This window comes from Poromitra crassiceps (assembly GCF_964638095.1).
Source record: "Poromitra crassiceps genome assembly, chromosome: 30".
Taxonomy (NCBI): Eukaryota; Metazoa; Chordata; class Actinopteri; order Beryciformes; family Melamphaidae; genus Poromitra; species Poromitra crassiceps.
The window spans coordinates 3042184-3054614 of NC_139652.1; positions in this window are offsets into that span (position 1 = coordinate 3042184).

Consider the following 12431-nt stretch of genomic DNA (forward strand, 5'->3'; position numbering starts at 1 on the left):
TTAACTGTGCAATAACTGTAATAACTGTCCCAAAACTGTGTCTCAATAACTGTGCAATTACTGTCCCAAAGCTTTGCTTAGATAGATCTATAAACTGTGCAATATCTGACTTATAGCCTTGTTTACAATCCAATGTGGTTTACATAATACTTATTCTGTACATACAGTAGGTATACAATTATTATTATTATTATGATTATTATGATTATTTGTCCTATACACATAATTACAGTTAGTATAACGGTCACTCTACATCACACTTATTGTATATAATGTAAATAGCAGTGAACTTGCTTTATGTAGCTTTGATCGCTGTCCTTGTTTGTTGTTTTAGCTTGTATGCATATACCTTTTTTCCCTTGTAAGTACATTGAGAGCAACGTAAACCGGAGTGAAATTCCTTGTGTGTCTACATGCCAATAAAGCGGATTCAGATTCTGTTGTTGAAAGAAAGCACACATCCACTGTTATGAAGACAGACATGGAGATGTGTTGGTACAGCAGAGGCCTTTACCACGAAGCAAGATTAGTGGCTTAGCGAGGTAACTTCAGGTTTAACTGTACAACTTCCGAGTTACATGAGTTCCACCAATATCTTAATTCATGCAATGACCATCTGAATTTCACCCTGGAACACAACATGGAGACCATCAGTTTTCTGGATGTGCAGGTGTCCAAACAGGGTAACACTTTCCAGACGGATCTCTACCGCAAGCCTACGGACAGGAACACTTTATTAAGAGGAGACAGCTTTCATCCACAGCCTCTCATTAGAAGCCTGCCCATCAGCCAGTTCCACCGGGTCAGGAGAATCTGCAGCGATGACCTGTCCTACGCTGCGCAGGCTACAGACCTCTCCAACAGGTTCCTGGACAGAGGATACAAAAGGGAATGGGTGGATGCTCGCTTTGACAGGGTCACACAGGCTGAATGCCTCCAGACCAGCAAAAGAGCCCCCCTCAATAACTCACCCCTGTGTTGCACCAAATACTCACCACTCGGGGCACAATTCAGATTGGTCATCCAAAAACACTGGCATATTATTCAGTCAGACCACAAATTGAAAACAGCCTTCCCAGACACGCCCAAATTGGTTTTCAAACGCCCCCCCATCCTACGTGACAGCCTGGTTAAATCCGATGTGCGCCCCCCCCGTCCCACCTTCCCTGCAGCGCCCGATGGCAACTACAGGTCTGGCAGCTGCGCTCAGTGCAGTTTTACGCACAAGTGCAAAACATTTAACCACCCACACACTGGGCGCAGCATCCCCATACGAGGTGCCATTACCTGCAGCACCACACATGTGGTATACCTGCTTCACTGCCCGTGTGGCCTCAACTACGTCGGGAAAACCAGTCGCGCTTTATGCACGAGAATATCAGAGCACCGCAGCAATATCCGTACCGGAGACGAGCGCAACCCCGTAGCTGCACATTTCAAAGCAGCAGGCCACAGTGTGAGCTCGCTCAGATATGTTGGTATTGAAAAGGTGTCAAAACCTCACAGGGGAGGTGATTTAGATAGGCTACTGCTGCAGCGAGAATGTTGGTGGATTTTCTCGTTGCGCACAATGGCTCCTAGCGGCCTCAACGAGGAATTTGATTTAAAACCTTTTCTGTAACTTTGATTTATTTTTCTTGTCATTATTTTGTTATTGTTTATCATTATGCTTTGCACCTTTTTTCGTTTATTTGTGCACAATTGATTATTATTATCATACTCCTCCCTTTATTTCCAGAGCCAATGAGCTGGCAGTTGGCTACAGCCTAATCACATGTGACACTGGCACAGCCTATATATACACCCCAGCTTCATTTGTCATCCATTTCTTGCCTGATGAAGACCTATATGGTCGAAACGTTGTTTTATTGAAAGGGTTGAAATAAACCTGGGAACATCAACCAGTGTGCAGACATTCCATCTTTTCATTTATAACTTCAGGTTTAACCCTGGGTTTGCTGTGCTACGACGCTAGTTAACTTCTTACTGATATATATTTCCATAGCGACTTATGCTTCACACTTAACCTGGTTGATAGCAGGTTAAGTTGCAAGGATAAGATTAAACCTTAAAAGGCACCGCTCACTAACCAATGAGCTTCCTGGAAAAGGAGATAAGAGTCTTGTGACCGCCAAGACCCATTTAATCATATACGTCTCCAAAGTGCACCGTGTGCACAACGGAGATGCTGAACATCGGTGGTGAAATCAAGCAAGCTGAATAACTTGTCAGGAGACAGTTGGGTGTTTGTATTGTTTGTCTCTCTCTCTCCCTGTGTCTCTCCTCCCTTGTGTGTTGTGGGCGGAGTGAACCTGGTACCTGGGCACGGCTGCACGGCTCGGGGTGATCAATCAACCTGCTCACCTACATATACCCTGGGCTGTCAGAGGATCATGGCCAGATTATACTTTAGTTGTCCGTGCTGCCCCGTTGTCTCTCCACGTCTCCTGTTTGCTGTACATTCCTCTGGTGTCTCTGGAACTACTTTTTGACTCATGTTTTTTCTCTGTGCCCAGGTCTCGTGTTTTGCCGTGTGCATCCAGCTGTCTGCTGTGTCCAGGATTCCACTCAGACTTACCTGCCGCTCTGCTCTCTTCGTCGCCCACTCTGGCCTCCGTCCACCCGGCTCCTCCGATCCTTGGTTCAATAAATATTTTTGTTACACCTTTTAAGAACTGCCTCTGTGTCTGCTTTGGGGTCCATTCAAACAAATTTTACGTTGTGACAGTTTTGACGAGTTTTCACTTTAGTTGTAACAGAGGGTCTCTGTTTCAGATTTATTTCTTATTAAAAAAAAACAGATAAAGATGATGGGGAAGGAATAGATCATCAGTAAATCTTTAACAGTTGAGTCTTAATAGATTACTAATGCGTTATGCATAGAGTACTGCAGGAATGAGTTTGGGCTGGATGTTAGCACTTCCAGCTCTTACGTCTAAAAGTCAATGGGATTTTTGTAATGGGATTTTGGTTAAATGCATGAAATAAGGTCTGTAGTTAACAAAAGTTTATGAAACAACTTTGTGTTCAGTAAGATAATGTAAACAAATGAGCAGGGGACCTCAAAATACCCTTTCCCTGGCCACATAATGACATCATCAGTCACATCACACGATGATTGTGGAGCATCATGCCCCGGGCATGACATCATCAGTGTGTATGACATCATCAGTCGAGGGTGTCTGCATGCTCACTTGATGGATTGTGTTTGTTTATAATATGACATTTCAGTCACCACTGGCCACCACTCGACCAGCCAGTAATACAAAAACGGCAGTTTCTTAAAAAGTATGAAAGGTAAGTTAAAATTTTTAATGAGTGACATAAAAAACATGTTTTTTGAGGAACAGCTGGAATATGAAATGATATTTTTTTATTAGAAAGATATGTAGCTGAACGTCTAGACTTTATTGCAAGAAAACAACTACACTGGGGCATTTATGACCCGCTCATGCATCTAAGGGTTGATGTTATAAAGTGTTGTAGCTTTGTAACTACCACCATTGACCCTGAAAGTGCAGGTTTAGCAGTTAAAATGAATGTTCCATTTTATTTACAAATTTTATTAAAAAATAATCACTGCTAGATGATGTCACTAGGTTGACTGTACAGTAGCCTACAGTACGGCCTAGTTAAGTGTTGGTAGAATTCTAACAGGCTCACATGCTGTTGTGTTTCTGACTTGGATCGTGGTTGTTTGGGTTCATCAAAACATCCAAAATCCTTACTACTGTAGGCTACTGTACAGTCAACCTAGTGACATCATCTAGCAGTGGCCTAGTGGACAAAAAGGTGAAATGTTCATATGAGTCATGATCAAATGTTTCATGTCCTCTTTAAGTCATAACTTTGTTTAATTGTGTTTTATTGTTTTGTTCAATTAAGAATGTGAATCTATTTTATTTTATTACATTGGTCACAGTTTACAGTTTTGTACAATAGACTGAGAAAAGAATTGCACAAACGTTTGCACAGCAAGTTAACATTTTATTCACTGTTGCAATGTTTTCTACTGTATATTTATTTTATTAGGCTACCTCATTGTTAAGTACACATTTTCTGTATCAGTTTACAGTTTTGTACAGTAAATGGTGAAAATAATTGCACAAAAGTTTGCACAGCAAGTGGTATTCACTGGTTTTATACTGTTGCAATAAACATTTTCGACTTTATATGTTCTTCTCTGCTGTATATGCAAATCATTTGTAACGGGTGGAAGATCTACAGATGATATGTAACACATTTATGAGTGATGAATTGTTTACAATTTAGATTAGGGGATAAAGAAATCCATATAAATGACTTGTATACATATATCAATCATTTGTAACAGGTGAGGAAGATCTACAGATGATATGTAATACATGAGTGATGAATTGTTTACACTTTAGATTAGGGGATAAAACACGTTTTTAATATGTTTACATAGCACTTATTAATCATCTACAAATGTTTTGTAAATGATTAATTCATCATTAGTTAATCATTAATTAATAGCTTATAAATGATTTACTACTGAACGTTATTATAAAGTGTTACCGTAAACGGTCATACATTTGTACACCAATAGATTGCTAGTCCTTGCTTGTTGGTCTCTAGGGCTACCTACTGCTGCTAGATAGATCTGATAAATCTGAGACATGTCTGGCTATTAAAGAGGTTCAGTACATCAAAACCCAACAGTTAACAATGGATGCACAAAAGCAGAATGTTTTGTTTTCGTCAGTTTCTGAATTGGACCCTGATTAATACATATGTGACTCTTGTGTCTCATTCTTCTTCACAATCCCTGAAGGCTTTCTCCACCTCTTCCAAACCTCATATTGTAGATATCACTGTAACAAGAAATGGACCTGAACTAACGGGATAACTGATAAACCGAATAAAAACGATAAAAAATCTAACTGAAATGACAATTCAATCAAACCAATTAGACTCTCAGTAACTTTGACAGGGAGTGTTGTCATGAATATTCATGTCAAGGAGTCATCTGATTTGCTGTGAGCCTTCACTTCCGACAACTGATTGGCTGCATTATGATATTGATGGATAGACAATGGTTCTGTTTTTCCTGCTGTAATTTCAGTGGGATTTTAAAGGGAACAACTCTGTCACTACCTTCACTAAGGTGATGTTACAGCTGGCTGTGTGAGAGCTGAGACATCCATCTGGAGTGAGATCAGCTCCTTGGAGATCCTACTCTGTTCCCTGGGCTGGTGCTTCTTCACCCAACCCGCCTTCAGCACTAGAACTACCCAGGTCATCATAATGCAACTCAATGTTCTCCTCTCTTCTTACAGCACTGGGACCACCCAGATCATCTTAATGCAACTCAATGTCCTCCTCTCTTCTTTCAACACTGGGACCACCCAGGTCATCATAATCCAGCTCAATGTCCTCCTCTCTTCCTTCAGCACTGGGACCACCCAGGTCATCATAATCCAGCTCAATGTCCTCCTCTCTTCTTTCAGCACTGGGACCACCCAGGTTCATCATAATCCAGCTCAATGTCCTCCTCTCTTCCTTCAGCACTGGGACCATCCAGGTCATCATAATCTAGCTCAATGTCCTCCTCTCTTCTTTCAGCACTGTGTCCATCCAGGTCATCATAATCCAGCTCAATGTCCTCCTCTCTTCTTTCAGCACTGTGTCCATCCAGGTCATCATAATCCAGCTCAATGTCCTCCTCTCTTCTTTCAGCACTGGGACCACCCAGGTCATCATAATCCAGCTCAATGTCCTCCTCTCTTCCTTCAGCACTGGGACCATCCAGGTCATCATAATCTAGCTCAATGTCCTCCTCTCTTCTTTCAGCACTGTGTCCATCCAGGTCATCATAATCCAGCTCAATGTCCTCCTCTCTTCCTTCAGCACTGGGTCCATCCAGGTCATCATAATCCAGCTCAATGTCCTCCTCTCTTCTTTCAGCACTGGGACCATCCAGTTCATCATAATCCAGCTCAATGTCCTCCTCTCTTCCTTCAGCACTGGACCCACCCACGTCATCATAACCCATCTCAATGTCCTCCTCTCTTCTTTCAGCACTGGGACCACCCACGTCATCATAATCCAGCTCAATGTCCTCCTCTCTTCCTTCAGCACTGGGACCATCCAGGTCATCATAATCCAGCTCAATGTCCTCCTCTCTTCTTTCAGCACTGGGACCATCCAGGTCATCATAATCCAGCTCAATGTCCTCCTCTCTTCCTTCAGCACTGGACCCACCCACGTCATCATAACCCATCTCAATGTCCTCCTCTCTTCTTTCAGCACTGGGACCACCCACGTCATCATAATCCAGCTCAATGTCCTCCTCTCTTCCTTGAGCACTGGGACCACCTAGGTCATCATAATCCAGCTCAATGTTCTCCTCTCTTCTTTCAGCACTGGAACCACCCACGTCATCATAACCCATCTCAATGTCCTCCTCACTCCGTTCAGCACTGGAACCAACAAGGTTATAATAAACCAGCTCAATGTTCTCTCTTCCTGGCTGGTGCCTCCTTCTGGCCTGGAAAGACATGACAGCAGCTGTTACTGGATCACACCTCTCTTCTAGCTAAAATGTACAGTCTAACTGTTTCATTTAACCAATCATCTACTGAGTAAAGATGTTCAGTACCTTGCAGTAGAAACAGAGGCCAGTGACGAGCAATATCAGAGTCAGCAGCGGGACAAGATGTCTGACGGTGAGATCTGCTGGAGAGGCTGAAACAGAAACATCTCATCAGATCAGCTGACATCATGAGAACAGCTCCCATTAAACATAAAGCTCGTGTTGCCCTTAGTGATGCACAAATGTATCGTTATTTTTGCATTGTTGACTACAATTGTCTCATCGGCCGATAAGATTAAATACACCGATGGCAGTGGCTGATACTCATACAGCCACGGATGGAGTGACACAAAATAGTGGTAATTGTTATTCAATTCAATTTGTGTTACTCCTTGTATAGTATAATACAAGTATAATACTGTGTGTGTGTGTGTGTGTGTGTGTGTGTGTGTGTGTGTGTGTGTGTGTGTGTGTGTGTGTGTGTGTGCGCGTGCGTGCGTGCGTGTGTGTGTGTGTGTGTGTGTGTGATGTGTGTCGGATCAGCACCAAAACAAATCTAATTAATTGAAAGATGTTAGGTGTTTTTTTCCCCATCATTCTTTGAAAAAACAAACATTCAAATTGGGAATGCAAACAGTGCAGACTATGAATTTGAATAAACAAATAAACCCCTCCTGTTTGATTGGCCCTCGCTTTGGCCCTTGAAAACGGAGCCACAAGGAGTTGAAAACAATTGCCTAGGATGGAAATGGGACAGCACTCATTATGTCATAATTTAGCCAAACTGGGATAATAAAGCTATTTCTGGTTCAAACGGATTGAATTAAGTCTGCAGATTCTCATAGATCTTGTCATATTTCCCCAAAATTAATTAAAGAAGTGCTCGATAACTTATTAATATTTAAATTATACTTTTACGTATACGTTTTATGAGTTGCCTGGTTTGCTCAGGAGTCACAGGAAAACATGATTATAAAATGATAGGGTACTTTAAGATTAAAATGTACGTTGTAATTGTAGCCTACATCTGGTTTTCAGACATGTAACATGCCAACACTTTATGTAGGCGATTGGGTTGCTTCATAATCAGGAGATTAAACTTTCCCATGTGGTTGTTGTGCTGTCAGGTGTCCAAAAATAATCTCATTTATAGCTCCATAGTGATGTTTCAGTGTGAAATGCTCTTTACACAGACCTGCTTGCGGGAAGTTGCAGCTGTCTTCTGTGACTCTACTCCCAGGTTGGAAGCGCAACCATACCGTCATGACAAAATACCTATAACCCAAACTGACCAAACTATGTGACTGTTTTGCTTTAATGTCGATACAAAGGATCACTGGGTCAGAATCTTGAAGCACGCATTTCAAAACTCAGTATTTGCAAAGATCACCGTCGGGGAAGGCAGATGTGTCTGGCAGTATCACGTCATATTAAACTGCATAAAGTTGACAATGTTGTGATCTATTTCAATGATGACAAAGCCCAGTTTCCCCACTGAAAATGTCTGAAGTCACAGTCACTTACTTGAGGGGAGAGGGCGCCTTTAATCAGTCTCTCACTGTTTCCCCCCTCCCTTCACTGCAACTCTGCATCACTGCTACGCTGCATCGATAGCTAACGTTGATTGTTGTTACTGTAAAGGGACAGCGGCAGTAAACTGTATCACTGATAGTTAAACGTGCAATTAAATTAATCCACCGTTCACATGCGTGGTAAACTGAACCGTGGAGAGATACACAGGTACGGGCATGTTGCTGTGTCTGTGTGTGTCTAGGTGCGTTCGTAGGTCAGGCAGTGCCACAAGTGGGCGGGGGTGAACAAACTCATTGAGTGCCAATGACGACTTTAGTCGTCAATTGCTTTAGTAACGTTGAGTGCCAAAGACGACTAAAGTCGTCAATTGCGTTTTTTGACGGTGGGACGTGGATCTAACCCTCTTACATCGCCTCTTACAATATGGGAGCTATTGAATGTGTATAACCTATTTTACAGAACCCTTAGGTGGCGACAGTGCTCTCCAGATTACAGAAAGGCGAGGAAAAAACAAAGAAGAAGTCGTTGGGGAAACGGAAATCGCATCGCATCCGTATGCATCGATATGCAAGAAGCATACCGTTAGCTGTGCCTGCAGCAGCCATATTGCTGCCACAATTGAGCCCCTCCGTGTCCGCTGCGACAGCCCATCGCATGATCAGCCGTGGAGTTGTTATTATTCTCAACTGGAAGCATGGGAGCCGGTGACAAACACAGCGGAACGCTGTAAAAAAGCTGGATGTCGCGCACCCTTCACTGTGCACAGCAAACGCAGCAGAAAGCCACCAGAGACACTCCCATACGGAGGAGGAGTGTGCAGTTGAGGGGGGGGGGGGGGGGGGGGGGGGGGGGCACGCAGAGCAGCACACAACACTGACCCAGACAGCAGGACAGGATTGGCAAACGCAAGCCAGAATATCCGATGCCCACCAGCAGCAAATCAAGACCAGCAAGAAGCTGCAACCAGCAGCGCACGCAGGGGCCAGCGCTGCTGGTTGCAGATAAAAAATATTATTCTGCCTAACAAAATTCCCTGGCCTTCACTGTTTTATTGAAGGAAATTATTTTTGAGGTGTGACTACATTAGAAAATATTAGCTTCAGAGTCAGTGATGTGCTTGAAATGTTTAATTTCACAAAAGGCTCATTATCTCAGCTTCTAGAAAAAAATTGCTGTTTTTGGTTAAATCAAGCTATCTTCTCCGGCTCATAACTAAAGAACGGAAAATGGGATCAATAAACTTTTTTTTGCAGATGATAGAAGAGAGTCTCATCGTTCTTTGTGCGTGTTCAGTGTTTACATAGTAATATCACACAATATTCTGTGGGCCTCGAGAAATCACTGAAAACGCTCTGAAACTCTGGCACTGGGAGCGTCCGTTCTCCAAAAGTGGCTGGCACTCAATGAGTTAAGCGTTGAAACACCACCCCGTCGGGAAACGAGAGGGAATGTCACCAAGCGACCCCAAAATGTCCTTTCCGTGACATGACTGACTGACTGAGTGACTGACTGAGTGAATGAATGACTCACCCCAAAGAATGATCTCCTGACCACGCGCTGCGCACGTGGTAAAAAATGTGCCCTGTTTCCTGCAGTTGTGTCGGATTAAGGTCGGTTCACGTTCTCACACAACCAAGTCTCCAAAAAATAGTGAAAAAGAAACATTGGTCCACAGCCAAAAACGTTACAGTTGAACAATAACGGCTCTAAAATCGTAACACGTTTTTTTCAATAAAGAAAAATCTAAATTCGGTACAGTTCGGTATAGTTTCGGTACGAAAGTGGTATGGTACAAATACGTGTACTTTTACACCCCTATAGTGTAGGTATGTTCATGCACCCAACAGCCATTGGGGGACAGATTAAGATGAGTGAGTGAGTGAATGCATGAATGAGCGTAGCTGTAGGACGTACATTACGTCATGGGAACATTTTATGTTACAGTAATGGGAGTATGCACTGCTGCATGTAAACAGGACTATTTGTGGAATATTGTCTTTTTTGGAATAAGGGCAACAACTGGAATATTCTCCATCAGGTTACCTGAGACAGTGAGAGACAGGGGCTGGCTCTCAAAGGAGAAGTTATGAGAGAAAACATAGATGTGATAAACACAGCTGTAGATCCCTTGGTGGGCGTGGCTTGCAGCAGGAAACAGGAAGTGGGCAGTGAGATTGCCAGGTGGCTGGGTGTGGTTGAGGGCAGAGTGATTGACAGCTGGCTGGGTGTGGTTGTCTGCTGTGTTGAGGGCAGAGTGATTGACAGCTGGCTGGGTGTGGTTGTCTGCTGTGTTGAGAGCAGAGTGATTGACAGCTGGCTGGGTGTGGTTGTCTGCTGTGTTGAGGGCAGAGTGATTGACAGCTGGCTGGGTGTGGTTGTCTGCTGTGTTGAGGGCAGAGTGATTGACAGCTGGCAGGATGTAGTCCTGTGCTGTGTTGCTGGAGGTGAGGTGGAAGAAGCCTCCTGGGTACTGTGGCTGGATGGAGCAGCTGATGGTGAAGCTGGAGCCCCTGAACACTTGAAACCCCTGCTGCTGGGCCTCGGAGACCCCGTCCATGGAGGAAGAGAGGGAGATGTTTGGCTGAACCAGCAGATCTGTAAACAGAGAGGGAGATTATTGGCTGAACCAAAGTGATGAATGCTGATGGTTGAAAGATGATGGTTTGTCTGTTAGCAGCCACCGTCCAAGACAGAGAGAGGCTACATTCATATGTAATACAGAGAACTGCTACATTCATATGTAATACAGAGAACTGCTACATTCATATGTAACACAGATAACTGCTACATTGTAACACAGAGGAGTCAGAGAGCAGCCTGGCACTGTGGAAGCAGCTGAGGATGTGATGTCACTGTTTAGTTACCTACGCAGATCAGCTCCATGCTGGAAGAGCTATTATATGATTTTAACTTCCTGGAACACTCCCTCAGTGCAGACTCAGACCCATCACAGAGAGAATGAATCGCCCAGTAATTTTCCATTGCCGTGAAAGATCTTGATGAGTTATACTTTCTCCATTGTGTTGAAACAGCAGAGCCACATGCCAGCTGTCTGCACACTACAGCTGCTGACTTCAGGTCCCACTGAGAGCTCTCACGACCCAATGTTTTCCAGTCTCCATTAGATGTTTTAATCTCCAGTTCACCAGCACACTGGCTGGCTCCTCCCACCAACCTGACATCATCAGGCTCTGAACAGAAACACGAGTCATTAGTAAAAGAAGTAAAGTCACTTTAATTAGAACAGAAATGAAGCCAAATACAAACTGCAGCTCCTCTCCTATACCTGAGCAGGTGAGTCCAACAGCTTTGCCAGGTGAGCAGGTGTTTCTAGGTGAGCCTGAGCTTCCACAGTACAGGAGAATGGACTCATTGCCTTCACACTGGAACACTTTGGTCCACATTGGAGCCTCCACTTCTCCATAGAGTGCCCCCTGTATGACTGAGGGAGCCCTACAGCCAAGCTCCCTACAGACCCCCTCTCCATCCTGCTGGTCAAAGTCAGCTTCACACACTGAGGACCACGACTCGTTATACTTCACCTCCAGTCTGCCTGAGCAAAGACTAGTACCATTCACCAGCCTCACAGAATCTGGAGAGAGAGAGAGAGAGAGAGAGAGAGAGGGGGAGAGAGAGAGAGAGAAGGGGGGGGGGGGCAGAGAGTGAGTGAGAGTTTTGAATTGAGATGGCTACGTTACGTCAAGTTTCCTTCTTCAAAAACAAACAAAATTACTGCCATTCTTTCTCTGTGTAAGATGCAATTATATATTGGTGATTTAGACCCTTCAAGATGGGCTCAAATTCATCAGTCTCACTAAAGTAGGTGAAATAACCCAGCACAGGCACCTGTGATCTTTACAACACATATTTCACTTGTATTGGTTGTGTTTCACGTCATTCACATTTTTTGGGCAAAGACTGTGTGGAATTCCCTTGGATTCCGTCGTCACGGTGGTCTGTCCCTGTTTGCTGAGTGATTCTTAAAGGAGAATTTCGGTTTTTTTGAACCTGGATCCATCTCCTGGCATTAATTATGATTTGGCCACTCACCAGGCGATCTCCGCGGCGTTTCTGGCCGTCCTAGCGTTGTTTTGACATCAATAGCGTCCAAGTCAGTTGTAAAATGGAGCTGACTTGGGGCCAAGTGTGAGCCTGTCTTTCCTGCATCTAAATAGCTATTTTTATTCCCGTTTTCGCCAAATATCGTCAGAATCTGATCCCTCAAGAAGCACCACAGTGATATTTCCCCAAAGGCTGTTTCCTGGAGTCCCACAGGATCAGGAAAGCAGGAAAAGTCCATCAGATGGACTAGGAGGACACAAGTGTTTCAGTGTTCTATGTT